At 43.8% G+C, this 15,489-nt stretch overlaps 1 long non-coding RNA gene across 1 annotated transcript; it reads left to right on the top strand.

The window, feature by feature from the left end:
- The first annotated feature begins 564 nt into the window (after positions 1-564).
- On the top strand, positions 565-14,559 carry LOC141375949 (uncharacterized). Its single transcript, XR_015498657.1, has 3 exons — positions 565-787; positions 4,467-4,549; positions 13,089-14,559. It is a non-coding gene; the product is annotated as an uncharacterized LOC141375949 (long non-coding RNA).
- The last annotated feature ends 930 nt before the right edge of the window (positions 14,560-15,489 follow it).

The following is a 15,489-nucleotide window of genomic DNA, read 5'->3' as shown; positions in this document are numbered from 1 at the left end:
TAATGAATACAGGCGACGCGGGGGCGCAGTAGGTAGTGCTGTGGCCTCACAGCAAGAAGGTCTCTGGTTTGAGTCTCGGCTGGGTCAGTTGGTGTTTCTGTGTGGAGTTTGCATGTTCTCCCCGTGTTGGTGTGGGTTTCCTCCGGGTGCTCCGGTTTCCCCCACAGTCCAAACACATGCGCTATAGGAGAACTGATCAACTACACTGACTGTATTGGATGAGTGTGTATGGGTGTTTACCAGAGATGGGTTGCAGCTGGAAGCGCATCCGATGCGTAAAAACGTGCTGGATAAGTTGGCAGTTCATTCTGCTGTGGTGACTTCTGATTAATAAAGGAACTAAGCCAAAAAGAAAATGAATGAATAATGATTACATGTGTGTATAGATTAAATATCTGGGGGAAAACAGAAGAGAGATACACTGCAAAATACACACACACACACACACACACACACACACACACACACACACACACACACACACACACACACACACACACACATTCTGCTTGTTTAATGTGCAGTAACGCATCATTGTCCAGCAGATGGCAGTAAAAACCAGATGAAGAACTCAAGCGTGTGTGTTCATGCACAGAACAAACCGAGAAGAGGAGGAAGAGGAGGAGGAGGAAGAGGAGGAGGAGGAGGTATTTAAATAAATCATCAGATCAAATAACTCAGCAGGCTCATGATCTCTTCAGCTCTGCAGGAATTCAGATATAAGCACTTTCAGCTGATAATCCTCCGGTCAGGCCATCATCACACTCAACACACACAACTGGAGAAGGTGAAGACGCGCGCGCGCGCGCGTGTGTGTGTGTGTGTGTGTGTGTGCGTGCGTGCGTGCGTGCGTGCGTGTGTGTGTGTGTGTGTGTTTACGCTAAACACTCTGTGTACACTCCTCTAAATAATGTGCTTTAAACCTGTGATATCCATACAGAAACACAATACAGTCCCAGTGAAACATATTTTACACCATTTAATCTGACATATTTATCAAACGCACACAGTCCCTGAGGAAAACACACATCTCCATGTTGCATGTATACACACACGCAGTGGTGTGGGAAAGTGTTTGCCCCCTTAATGATGCATCACTGTCGCATGTTTGTCACACTTTAATGTTTCAGATCATCAAACTAATGTGAATATTAGTCAAGGAGAACAGCAGTAAACACATGCTGCAGGTTATTATTGAAGGTTTTACTGTATTATTAATGGGAGACTGTGTGACGACAGGGTTTGCCCCCTAAACCTGATAACAACAGAACTAACTCTGTCCCACTGGTGTCTGCAGATTTGCTGTAATCCAGACATCATTTCAGAGATTTTCAACAAGAGCTGCTTTTTATTAAGTTGGTTTTATATTCACACATTGGGTCATTTAGCAGTCTCTATATTGTTTAGCATTGTTACTTTAAATATTGGATGGGCATTAGCATGCACTTTCATAGTCATTGACTGATTTCACTATTTAACATTAGCAAAGTAAACTTTTCTGACGTTACATTATTAAGTAGAAAGTCTGAATGTGCAAATATAAAACCAACTTTACCTCTATCTGCTCTTTTAAAGTCATTCCACAGAATCTCAATTGGATTTAGGTCTGGGCTTTGACTAGGCCACTCCAAAGTCTTCATTTTGGATTTCTGTGGCCATTCAGATGTGATCCGGAACATTAAAGTGTGGAAAACATGCAAAAAATAGGGGGCAAACACTTTTTCACACTGCTGTTTTAACACATATATGTCAGCATAATGTTTACGGGCACCAGAAGCTGTGAAAACGTGTGAAAAAGGGGCCAAGATCAAATATTTAAATGTGTTTCTGACATTTATTTAAATGTAAATTCAGTTCGAGTTGACTTTTGCATGGAGCTTTCACTGGAATTATCATCATGAAGCAGCTTCACTGAAGGAGCAGATGATTACAGCAGACCTCAGAGGTATTCAGCTGTGGTGGTTCCTCATATCGCTCAGGCTGTCTGGCGTCTGTATGGGTATCGGTGTGGCAACAGTTGTTAAGGTTTCTTCTTCATTCATCGTCAATGTTTAGTTTAGACGGCAAATGAAATGAAAGCATGACTGATGTGTGTCCTGAGCAGTGATCAGCCAGTCAGTCTCCGCTTCATCACTATCCTAACATCCATCAGAGCTTTCAGAGCACACATGCACGTCTGTCCCTCTACAGGGTCCGTCTGCTCTGCTGTGTGTCTCTGCTGGAGTCGGGCCTGCGCTGCTTTCCTGCTGTTGTTTTCCGCTCTGCTGTTCGTGTCAGTGTTTGTGTTCAGGTTTAGCTCAAAGTGTCACACACACACACACACACCTGTCTATTACAGCAGGTAAACACTGCGTCACACACAACCTGATGCTGAAGACCTGCAAGACAACACACACACATGATGGAGACAGACACACACACGTATTCACATACAGACACATGATGGAGACACACACACATGTATTCACATACAGACACACACACACACACACACACACACAAACACACACACACACACACACACACACACAGCTGAAGCATCTGTTTTTCTGTGCAGCAGCAGAGACGTAATGGAAAACATTAGTGTGAACGGATGCCTCTCTATCTTACCGAGACCACACACACTCACACTGAAACACACACACTGATACACACGCTCCCCACGGCTCTGTCCAATTACAGCTTCCTGTCCGCCCACTCTGTGCTAATGGAGCAGAGGCTGGCGGGGGAGAGCCGGCGCATCGATCCCACACACGGGAGCCTGTGATTGGGCAGCGCAGTCAGGAAAGCCTGGGGACTGGAGGAGCAGCAGCAGGCCCAACCACTGGAGGACTGAGCCCTACACACACACACACACACACACATATCAACACATGCGTTTACAAACACACACAGATACACTCACCCACACAAACAATCTCATGTAAACACTCACACACACACTCAGTCTCTCTCACACATGCACACACACCCACTCAAACATTCACACAAGCACACACACATATGCAAACACACAAACACATTCACAAATATGCACGTTAACACACACAAACCACACACACACACTCATACACACACACAAAAGCACACACGCACACTCATACAATCATACCACCACACACAGAAACACACTCACTCACTCATACACAATCACACACCCACGCAAACACTCACACAAACACTCTCACACACACACATATTCATAAACACACACACACACGTTCACACACACACACACACACACACACACACACACACACACATATTTCTATTCATGAACACACATTTACAAACACACACACACAAATACACTCACCCACACAAACATTCACATGTAAATACCAACACACACATGCGAAAGCTCACCCACAAAAACCGCACACACACACACAGAAACACATTTTCACAAACACACACACACACTCAGAGTCATGGGTATTGGGATTACAATGACTCAGAGTTTGCGAACGGAGAAACTCCACTGATTCCCAACACACACACACACACACACTTCACAGAAGACCCTCTGCGCTTTACACACTCTTTCACCGTCTTATTTAATTGAATCTTTCATCTTATTTTTACACCATTTGTTCATCTGAGGACGTCCCCACGCTCACACACACACACACTGCAGAAACAGAACTGGAGGGTTTCCACAGCAGATGAGTGTTTCCTTAAAGAGTGAAGATTTCCTGAAGAGACACACACTTATGCATACACACACACACACAAATACTAAATTTGGGGCGGCACGGTGGCTCAGTGGTTAGCACTGTTGCCTCACAGCACTTAGCTCTCTCGTTCGAGTCTCGGCTGGGTCAGTTGGTGTTTCTGTGTGGAGTTTGCATGTTCTCCCCGTGTTGGTGTGGGTTTCCTCCGGGTGCTCCGGTTTCAGTCCAAACACATGCGCTATAGGGGAACTGATCAACTACACTGGTCGTAGTGTATGAGTGTGTGTGAATGAGTGTGTATGGGTGTTTCCCAGTACTGGGTTGCAGCTTTAAGGGCATCTGCTGTGTATATGCTGGAATAGTGGGCGGTTCATTCTGCTGTGGACACAACTGATAAATAAGGGACTGAGCTGAAGGGGAATGAATAATTCAGATTGCGGTGGACACGCTGAGGCTGCAGGGTCACTCCAGGCTTTAAGGTTTGTCTAGTGAGTGTGGAGTGAGCTCTGACTCTAGCGTTGATTTCAGAAATCAACATTAGATGTGTGAGGGCAGATCAGGGCTGAAGCGGTCAGGAGAAACACAGACACATGAGAAACCCACAGAAAACTCCAGAAGGAAACAATCGAGGCCAAGACACCCTGAAGAAGAGAGCGGCAGGTTCAGGAAAAGCACATGATCAGAACACACTGCAGGAGCGCTGCTTCATACACTCCTGATTCAGCACGTCTGCATTCAGCTGGTGTTGAGCTGCGTATGAGGCGCTTTATAATGCTGTGTGTTTGTGCACAGAGACCTGCTGATGATGATGATGATGAAGATGCTGGAGGTGTAACAGCAGGCTGTCATACGGGTGTCTGTGGTGCTTCATTAAGGTAAGAAAGACCTGTAATTACTGAGACACGCTAATGAGCTTGTGTGCAGAGTAAGATCTGGCCCACACACACACACACACACACTTTAAATACACTGAAAAATGCAGTGTCATTACAGGCTGCACATAAAGAAATCTGACATGAAGGTGTCCAAGACTCATTGTAAGGTTGATATTGTGTGTGACTGTACTGTTGGGATGATTGTGTGTGGGAATGGCAGCTGTGTTAAATATGATAAACCAATCACAAGCATTGATGAATACAGCAGAGTGCACACGCACACACACTCACACACATGAGCTAAAAGCAAAATAAACTGATTTATGCTAATCCAGCTGTGTTCTGGTATATATAAATGGAATAATCAAGTGTAAATTAGCACTGTATAGTCTTCATCCTCTATCACAGGGGTTCCCAAACTCTTCAGCTCATGACCCCCCCGAAACTACAGTGCCAGTGACTCAGTTATCCATTAATTTACTTTCCGATTAGTCACTTTATTAATCTATGTCGCCACAGCGGAATGAACCGCCAACTTATGCAGCATATGTTTTGTGCAGCGAATGCCCTTCCAGCTGCAACCCATCACTGGGAAACATACACACACACACACTTATACACTACTGTCAGTTTAGTTCAGGGGTCACCAATCTCGGTCCTGGAGGGCCAGTGTCCCTGCAGGGTTTAGCTCCAACTTGCTTCAACACACCTGCCTGGGTGTTTCAAGTACACCTAGTAAGAGCTTGATCAGCTTGTTCAGGTGTGTTTGATTAGGGTTGGAGCTAAAATCTTCAGGACACCGGCCCTCCAGGAACAAGTTTGGTGACCCCTTGGTTTAGTTGATCAGTTCCCCTATAGTGCATGTGTTTGGACTGTGGGGGAAACCGGAGCACCCGGAAGAAACCCACACCAACACGGGGAGAACATGCAAACTCCACACAGAAACACCAACTGACCCAGCCGGGACTCGAACCAGCGACCTTCTTGCTGTTGCTAGCCACTGAGCCACCGTGCCGCCCCAGTTTGAGTTTGGTGTACTGTAATCAGCTGTGTGCAGCAGCTCTGTGTTTGCTCCTTCATTAGTCTCTCTGCTTTAGTTTCTGCTAGTCTTACCTCAGTATTCAGCTCAGGATTGCACAGACTGTGGATGGAAAGGTCAGGACCTCCTCCATCGGCTCGTCGTGACTTCACCATGAAGACCTGCATGTTAATGAGTCCAGTGTTCCTCATTAGCATATCTGACGACAGCCACTCAGAGTCAGAGAACGGGACTCATTTACATACAGCAGCGCGGGATCACACTAACTGCTGTTGTGTTGCAGCTCTTGTCTATTCTGGTAATCAGCACTCTCTCCAGCTCGGTCATGGTCATTGTTTTAGTGTTGGCATCAGTGTGTTAGTCTTTAGGATCTCTATAATCTAATGTTGTAAACAACCTGATGTAAACATCTACAGTCTGCAGTTTGCCTCTTTTTCCTTAATGCATCTGGGATTTTTCTGTCGTCTCCTCATACTTCAGTTTCTCATCAAATCGTCTGACCAATCAAATGCTCTCTAGTGTCTGACATGCCCCGCCCCCTTCTTCTTGTTGGCTTGAAAAAAAACTGTGGGAAAACTAAACACTATTGGCTGTTTTTTTCAAGGGGAGGAGCTACTCTATGCCCCGCCCTCTCCGTTTATGAAACATCCTGATTAATGTTTTCTGAAAAGCGTATCGGTCTGTCCTCGTCTCCGTCCTAAAGCTGCTGCGCTTTTCCAGATAAGCTCAATCATATGAGGTGTGTATATGAGATTAAAGCGACTGAACTCTGCTTAGTTCTGCTCTGATTATCTCACTGGAGCTCATCAGCTGTTTCTGTTTTAATATGTGCACAACAGATCCCAATTATCCTCGTAGCTGTCACGGCCCGCCTCACACTTCATGCTTTTGCTATTAAATCCCAAGCTAATCAGGACAAACTATATACTGTATCATTGGAAAGACTTCTGAATTTGTATTTTATTGATTGATTTGTTTTTGTTATGTAGAGTAATAGATTAAAACAGATTGTCTGTCACCCTACAATGTGTGGGAGTGTTTATGGTTACGTTTTAAACCATAATATTGTAGCTAAACATAAAGCGACCATGACAAAACTAGACATCATTTAAAGTTGAACATGTCTAGTTTTCATATCTGGTGACTGAATTCTGATAGATATTACTGAGCAGCTGTTATTTATTAATTTGCATCAAGAATACTCATCATTAGAGTCGCGAAGCATTACTTTGCTACAGCAATCCACATGTAAAAATAGATTTTAAATGTTTTTTAGAGGCTAAATTCCAGCAAACTGCACACACTACTGTAGAATGTTATGATTACTTTACAAATATTCTCAAAAGTATAAAAACATATGGTTCATATTCCCTTAAATATGAAGGGCGCTCTTGTATAGTCACCAATGTAAACTGGAGATGACCTGGTGGTCATGTCTGGTACTGCAGCGAAACAAAATCATTCAGCGAAAGCTCATTTTTAAGATATCAACTTCACATTTGGACTCTAATTTGCTCAGATATTTAGCTTTGATTAGGCTAAAACTTTAAAATACATAATGTATGTAAAATATTAAAATAAACATTTATTTATTTATTAATTTATTGTTGTCATAAATGCACATATATTTTATTTTATTCAACTTTTTAAAACTTTTCTCACTTCAGCTACAATCTGACATCTGTCTTCTTAAAAAATGAGCTTCAAAATCTGCACCAAAGCATTGAAGATTATAGCAACACTTTAACCTGAACAGGTCATTTTCATGTCTATGTTAAAAAGGTGTGGGCTAAAACTAAAGCTAAATAGCCGAACAAATTATAGTCCTAATTTAAACTTGATATCTCAAAAAGGATTTTTCAGTGAGATTTTGTTTGGCTGCAATACCAGACATGACCACCAGGTGATCTCCAGTTTACATTGGTGACCTTACAAGAACATATCCATGTTAAAAATGTGTGGGCAGCAACTTTGAATATCCTGATCCATGCACACTCATTGCAATTTTTATGGTGAGCCAATCATATTTAAACACCCTTGTGTACACAGTGGCCAAAAACAATCTTGCTGCGCATTCTAAATACATATATATATATATAAATATTACAGAAATGTCAGTCATGAGTATCTCTCCAAATGGCGGTGGACAGCGGTGTGATGATGTCTTTGTTAGTTGTGTAATGAAATGTGCTCCCCGCGCTGCAGTGGTAATTGACTGTTGTGAGATGTGCTAATAAGCAGAATGAGAGCGTCTGACCTTCAGCTCTGCCACATTGGCTGAATTCCCCGTCTAATTCCATCATCAGTGTCGTTTAAACACGTCCTCCATCAGCCTGGCCAATTAAAACACTCTTCATCTGGAGCTGCTCATCTGTAAACAGCTATCGCTCCAATGATGAATGGATTCCTGTCTCCTTACTCAAACATGCCTCCATTAATTGCTGGATTACGGCCTACTATTATAGTGAGACGTCCACCGCATCAAATATCACTGCAGGAAGGGTTTTCTAACAAACCCTATCAATAACAGTGAGGGAGAGCTCACATGCTTCTGCTCATTATTTATTAAATGATTGCATTTATCACTTTAAGAATAGTGCTCCTTAATCAACAGTGAAACCTTAAGTAAGCCAGAGTTAGCCTCAAAGACATACTGTAGTAGTGAACTGATTAACTGTGTTAAATACTGTACTGTACTGTAGCTCTTACTGCAGTAAACTGTGCTCTGTTGCAGTATAACACACCTTATAGTTACAGAAAACTACAGTGTTTGCTCATTTGTTCATATTACTGTAGTTGTTGTGATACCATAGCAACTGCAGAATCACCACAACAGATCAATTACTATAGTTGTTGTGTTACCATAGCAACTGTAGAATCACCACAACAGATCAATTACTATAGTTGTTGTGTTACCATAGCAACTGTAGAATCACCACAACAGATCAATTACTGTAGTTGTTGTGTTACCATAGCAACTCTGGAATCACCCCAGTAGATCAATCACTAGAGTTGTTGTGTTACCATAGCAACTCTGGAATCACCCCAGTAGATCAATCACTAGAGTTGTTGTGTTACCATAGCAACTCTGGAATCACCACAACAGATCAGTTCAGGTGCTTTACTGTAGTATAGATTAAAACACTACAGTATTTACTGTAAATGACTGTAGTATTTCAGTGTGTAGAGTGTAACAGTGGTGTCCATGTCCAAAGCTCTTGTTGCAGGACTGCGTGACTAATGTTTATGATAAAGAGATAAGAAGCCAGACTATTGAATTAAAGGCACAGCTCACTCAGAAATGTCCATTCTGTCAGCATTTACTCTCCCTTTACTTGTCTGAAACGTTCATTCTTCTGCTGAACACTAATAGCAGATATTCTGAAGAATGTTGGAAACCTGTAACCATTGACCTCAAAACTATTTGTTTTTTCTGCTGTGGAATGGTTACAGGTTTCCAGCATTCTTCAGAGTCTCTTCTTCAGTGAGAGAAACTCATAAATGTTTGTAAACACCTGAGGGAGAGTAAACAGTGAGAGTCCACATGTAAAAAGAAAAGTTAACAAAATCCATAAACATTAGCAACAACCGCTGACCGACTGCACAGCAAGCCCAGAGAACAGAAGCGCACATAGGCGCGGGTGTCCCTGAGGCTCCTCCCCCTTCTGCACCTGCAGCAGGTGTGGATGAGGGCAGGTGTTTCTGCAGGCCTGATGATGGAAGCACCTGATGCTTCACTGACACCTGAGGATGAAGTGTGTGAGAGATGTGAACGCAGCGCTGCAGGTATAGCTCACCTCTCTGACATTTATAACACACCTGAGCTCCTCATGACATGCCTGAGCACTGCAACACATACTCTTACTCTGAGTTTCTGACGTCTTTCCTGTTCATACAGCTAAAGGTTCTGAAACCAAGAAGCATTATACAGACGAGCACTGAATATAGTGCTGTTTGAGAAATAATGAGTCAGAATGAAGAGCGGCTTCATTAACACAAGCAGAATAATCTGACATAGGGGACGCAGACTCATCTCACTTTCCTTCTGACATCAGATTATGTTACAACACAATAATAGTGCTTGTCTACTTCTAGAAAATACTTCTTGATTTAAGAGTTTGTAGATATTTGGACTAGAAGCAAGACAAAAACTCTCAGTATTTTGCCGTGTGTCTGTATTTAATGCAGGATATTCTGCTTTTCTGATGCAAATCACCATGATGTGCACCCATACTGTGCATTCTGCTGGCCAAGAAGGATTTAGCAAATGACTTTTGGATTGAACTCCATTAGAAACTGCATTTGGACAGCAATTAAATCCCCACAGGAGCTCTGTGTTTGTCGAAAAACAGTGGCTTATTCACTGGGGAGAGAAACACACAGTCACCTGTACATCCCCCTGAGGAAGGATGCAGCCATCCCACATGTGTGTGTGTTCCTCAGCAGCAGAAGTGCTCATGGTAAACTCAGAGTGTGGTGAATGAAGGAGCACAACACATCATTTATTACAGTCCTACTGGCTTAAATAATAAAGGATAAACTCCAGAATATAGTGTGATCAAGACTGTCAGAAAGAGGAAAACAGTAGTGTGAGACCAGAAGAGAGAACATCAGCCTGCCTGTCCTGCACACACAGAGGCAGTAACTCATATGCAGTTTGATGCAGAGCTGATATTATACATACATAAATACTTATAAATGTCCAAATGTTTAGTTAAAAATCTAAATATTAAATCACTGAAGGGTTTAAGATGCTGTTGACCATTAAATGCTTGATGACAGAGCTTCAGACATCAGGTTTGCATTGGTAGAGGCCGGGCTGGAGAAGTGCTCAGTAAAGCTCTTTGAACTGGCTCTGGCTGCGGCGGCTTTGATCTGGACACCTTCAGCAGCTCCTGATGATTAAAATCAAACAGCGGAGAGCAGATTTACACACGCAAATCAAGCCTGATCCTCTCTGATGGCTGCCGTTGCAGAGATATTCTGAATTATTTACGCTTTAGTGAAGAACCTGATCATTATTGTGGGAATACTGAGGCTTTAAAGTCACCATTAAATCAAAATTCACCATTATTATTGTATATCAATATAGTAGAGCGTGATAAGATTTATTTATCAAATATCATAACCTTCACCCCTCACAACAACTCTCCCTTCACTTCTGGTCACATGGAATGCTTTAGGGCAGGGCTTTCAGTCCTTTAGGGTGGGGCCATCAGTGCCTTTAGGGCGGGGTTATCAGTCCTTTAGGGTGGGGCCATCAGTGCCTTTAGGGCGGGGTTATCAGTCATTTAGGGTGGGGCCATCAGTGCCTTTAGGGCAGGGTTATCAGTCATTTAGGGTGGGGCCATCAGTGCCCTCTAGGGCGGGGTTATCAGTCCTTTAGGGTGGGGCCATCAGTGCCTTTAGGGCGGGGTTATCAGTCATTTAGGGTGGGGCCATCAGTGCCTTTAGGGCGGGGTTATCAGTCATTTAGGGTGGGGCCATCAGTGCCCTCTAGGGCGGGGTTATCAGTCCTTTAGGGTGGGGCCATCAGTGCCTTTAGGGCGGGGTTATCAGTCATTTAGGGTGGGGCCATCAGTGCCCTCTAGGGCGGGGTTATCAGTCCTTTAGGGTGGGGCCATCAGTGCCTTTAGGGCGGGGTTATCAGTCATTTAGGGTGGGGCCATCAGTGCCCTCTAGGGCGGGGTTATCAGTCCTTTAGGGTGGGGCCATCAGTGCCTTTAGGGCGGGGTTATCAGTCCTTTAGGGTGGGGCCATCAGTGCCTTTAGGGCGGGGTTATCAGTCATTTAGGGTGGGGCCATCAGTGCCCTCTAGGGCGGGGTTATCAGTCCTTTAGGGTGGGGCCATCAGTGCCTTTAGGGCGGGGTTATCAGTCATTTAGGGTGGGGCCATCAGTGCCTTTAGGGCGGGGTTATCAGTCCTTTAGGGTGGGGCTATCAGTGCCTTTAGAGTGAGGCTTGTCAATGCCTTTAAGGTGGGGCTATCATTGCTTTTAGGGTGGGGCTATCAATTCTTTTTCAGGGTGAGATTATAATACTCTTTAGGGTTCACCCCCGCTAATAAACACAAAGCACACACAACCCTGCAGAAACTGTTCATTAGCAGATACTGTGACTGTGTAGAGTTGCACAACAGGTGCTGAGAAAACAAGCCAGAGTCGGTCCAAATATGAGAGTTTCAGGACTCTGAACTAGTGTGTTGAAGCCCTTCATCTGAAAACAGTGTGCGTGTGCATGTGTGCGCGTGCGTGCGTGTGTGTGTGTGTGTGTTAGACCTAATGGGGTTATTGACCTCCATCCAGTAAGAGTCTTCTACTCTTGTTTTTACCTGTCCCGAAGGTAAAGCAGGAGATGAGAAGCAGCCGCTGAAGTGCAGATCTGCTGTTGTTTGTCTTGTTTGGAAGGAAGATGAATGAGCCGGCTGTTTTATTAATACACACACACATTACACTAACACTCCTGCTTATTAAAACACTGGAACCTGCTGTCAGGATTAGCTGAAGAGGAGCATTAGTGCTGAGAGAGTCGGACAGAGTGATTCACGATGCGTCTATTATTATACAGGCAGTATTAAAGTACTGAAATGAATCACGGTTATTTACTTTAGTTTTCAGTTCTCTTCAATAGTTCTTTATTAGTTTAATGTTCCCAGGAATGGCGACGCAGTGGCGCAGTAGGTAGTGCTGGCGCCTCACAGCAAGAAGGTCGCTGGTTTGAGCCTCGGCTGGGTCAGTTGGTGTTTCAGTGTGGAGTTTGCATGTTCTCCCTGCATTCGCGTGGGTTTCCTCCGGTTTCCCCCACAGTCCAAAGCCATGCGGTACAGGTGAATTGGGTAGGCTAAATTTTCCATAGTGTATGAGTGTGTGTGGATGTTTCCCAGAGATGGGTTGCGGCTGGAAGGGCATTCGCTCTGTAAAACATTTTGGAATAGTTGGCGGTTCATTCCGCTGTGGCGGCCCCGGCTGAATAAAGGGACTAAGCTGAAGGAAAATGAATGAAACACTCGTCACTACAGCGTTCACTCCCAAACGGCGCATCATACTGCGGCAGTTCAGTCGCTGTTTTTTGGGAAACTCACTCCTGCTCATTGAAGTGTTCATCACTAATGGCGTCGCGAGTGTTCTCTGTTCTCTTCAAGCATTGAGCTGGTCAGACCCTGGAGAGCCGCTCTCCACAGGACACACACACACACTGCTCAGAGTCGCTCTAATATCCCTGAGGGGCAAGGATCTGTCCTATATAGAGCACACCTGACCATCTGTGCATCTCTGAATACTCACTGATTCAGTCCATTCTATGTGTCCAGCAAGGGAATACGTTTAGGGTCCTTGTGGACATATTCATGAGAACTCTTCATTAAATGTAAAACACTTAGAGCGCCTAGAAGATTCTAGGATTGGATTGGGAAAATGAACCCTTAATATATTAACCCTGACCCTAACTTTAATAAAAGAGTTTTGAATTGTAACACAAATGATGTGAAGTTTTCTCTTACAGTGATGTCTGCGTGTGTATTTAGGGACATTTAGCCTTTCAAATGTGAACTAAAGACTCCACTCTCAGCATTTCTGACCGCCTCCACCTCCTGAATCACACATTCAGCTTCAGTTTTCATCCACATCACCTGAGAGCAGCAGATAATAACTGGAGCATGTGTGAAAGTGTCAGAAGGTGGATTTCTCTGCTGGATCATCTGCTGATCTGCATCAATCATCACCAATACTGCAGAAGACCTACTGGAACCAGCATGGACCAAGATTCTCACAGAAATAAGTCAAGTTTGGTGAAGGAGACATCATGGTTTGGGGTCATTCAGTATGGAGAGATCTGCAACATCAACAGCCTGAGGTATCAAGACATCTGTGCTGCCCATTACATTACAAACCACAGGAGAGGGACAATTCTCCAGCAGGATAGTGCTCCTGCTCATACTTCAGCCATCACATCAAAGCTCCTGAAGGTCAAGCTGCTCCAGGATTGGCCAGCCCAGTCACCAGACATAAACATTATTAAGCTGATGAAGGAGGAGGTGTTAAAGATGAACACACAGACTCTTGATGAACTCTGAAGGCTTTCTTCTTCATTCCAGATGACTTTATTAATCAGTGATGTGAGTCATGTCAGAGATGTATGGATGCAGTCCTCCAAGCTCATGATGGAGTCAGACACAATCTTCATTCTGTCTCCACTGCAGCAGGACTTTATATTCTATACTGGACATTATTTCTGTTCAGTGATGAGACTTTAGTCTGAGCAGAGTCAGAGCGCACTGTCCTCATCAAATCAGTCAACATCAAGACATGATCAGATTTATTGAGCTCAAATCAGCAGAATCTAGAGGCCTTCACCTTTCATAGAGACACTTCTGACACCAGATCAGCAACTAGAAGAGCAGTTATTATCTGTGTTCCTAAATCTTGAATAGGCCACAAGACGTCTGTCAGGCAGTGTATTAAGTCTGATTTTCGTCTTGTTTGTGTGTTGACTCTTCTAAATGAAATAATTATTTGCATGGAACATCTATTTTCCGAATCAGAAGAAATAATATGATGAAAATACAGAGAACTGTGTTAGACGCACCGTGTGGAGCCGGCTCCGTCAAGCACAACATGATGGAAACATCCCACATTGGATTTAAAGACGAATGATGTTGTGTAGTGTTGTGTTATGTCCGAGATGTTGTTGTCTTTGTGTGGAGGATGCATAATGCTTCTGTTGTGTGTGCACTGAAAAGGAAAATAGCAGCCATTCAGATTCACTATGGTAACTCGCCTGCCGTTGTTTTCCACACACGACCACTGACGGCAGCCGTGATGATTAGCGTTACAGCCTGTCATGCACTCAGAGTTTGTGTCATGTTTTGAGTCTAAATATCTTAAACAACTCTTAAGAAGCATTTTCTAGACACGCACAACATAGTGTGTCATTTTCAGAACTAATGAGTCAAGAATAAACAAGCAAACAGGATTACTCTGCTTCCCCCATTGGCAGATTATTGCGCTGGTCTGACGGGGACTCTTCACAGTACGGCTGTATGGTAATGCTTAGCATGAAATCCAGTGAAAAACACATCTGCTAATCGGTAATCTTTGTTAATGTCACTTATATTGATGTGTTCATTATTACATAATATATTCATTAAGCCTGATTAGTTATGGTTAACGGTAACTCTTTATTTTGATGCTGCATTTGAGTAGACTGTCTGCTGAATATCTGCTGATGCTGCCACTCCAACACACATCTAACTGACTAGAAGAAACTGTACAAGTACATGTTAACTTACCCTAAACCCTACACTCTACTGATAATCTGATGAGGAGTAGTTGACACACACACACACACACACACACACACACACACACACACACACACACACACACACACACACACACACACACAATTAGTAGCCCCTGATTAAGTGTGACCATACTCCTCATTCATTCATTCTCCTTCAACTTATTGCCTTTATTAATCAGGGGTCGCCACAGCGGAATGAACTGCCAACTATTCCAGCATATGTTTTACACAGAGGTTGTCCTTCCAGCCGCAACCCAGCACTGGGAAACACCCATTCACACTCATTCACACACACACTCATACACTACGGCCAGTGTAGTTGATCAGTTCCCCTATAGCGCATGTGTTTGGACTGTTGGGGAAACCGGAGCACCAGGAGGAAACCCACGCCAACACGGGGAGAACATGCAAACTCCACACAGAAACACCAACTGACCCAGCCGAGGCTCAAACCAGCGACCTTCTTGCTGTAAGGCCACAGTGCTAACTACACCTGTGTCACCTGTGATGAGTGTTTCCTGAGAGGAAAATCATGACATGTCTTGAACTGAGATTGTTGCGTGTGTTTGTGTGTGTTCACTACTGAGTGTGCACTTTGATG

This window comes from Danio rerio, chromosome 8 (assembly GCF_052040795.2).
Source record: "Danio rerio strain M-AB ecotype USA chromosome 8, GRCz13ab, whole genome shotgun sequence".
Classification (NCBI taxonomy): Eukaryota; Metazoa; Chordata; class Actinopteri; order Cypriniformes; family Danionidae; genus Danio; species Danio rerio.
Note: the sequence above shows the minus strand (reverse complement) of the source record. Positions and strands in the feature narration are given on the sequence as shown.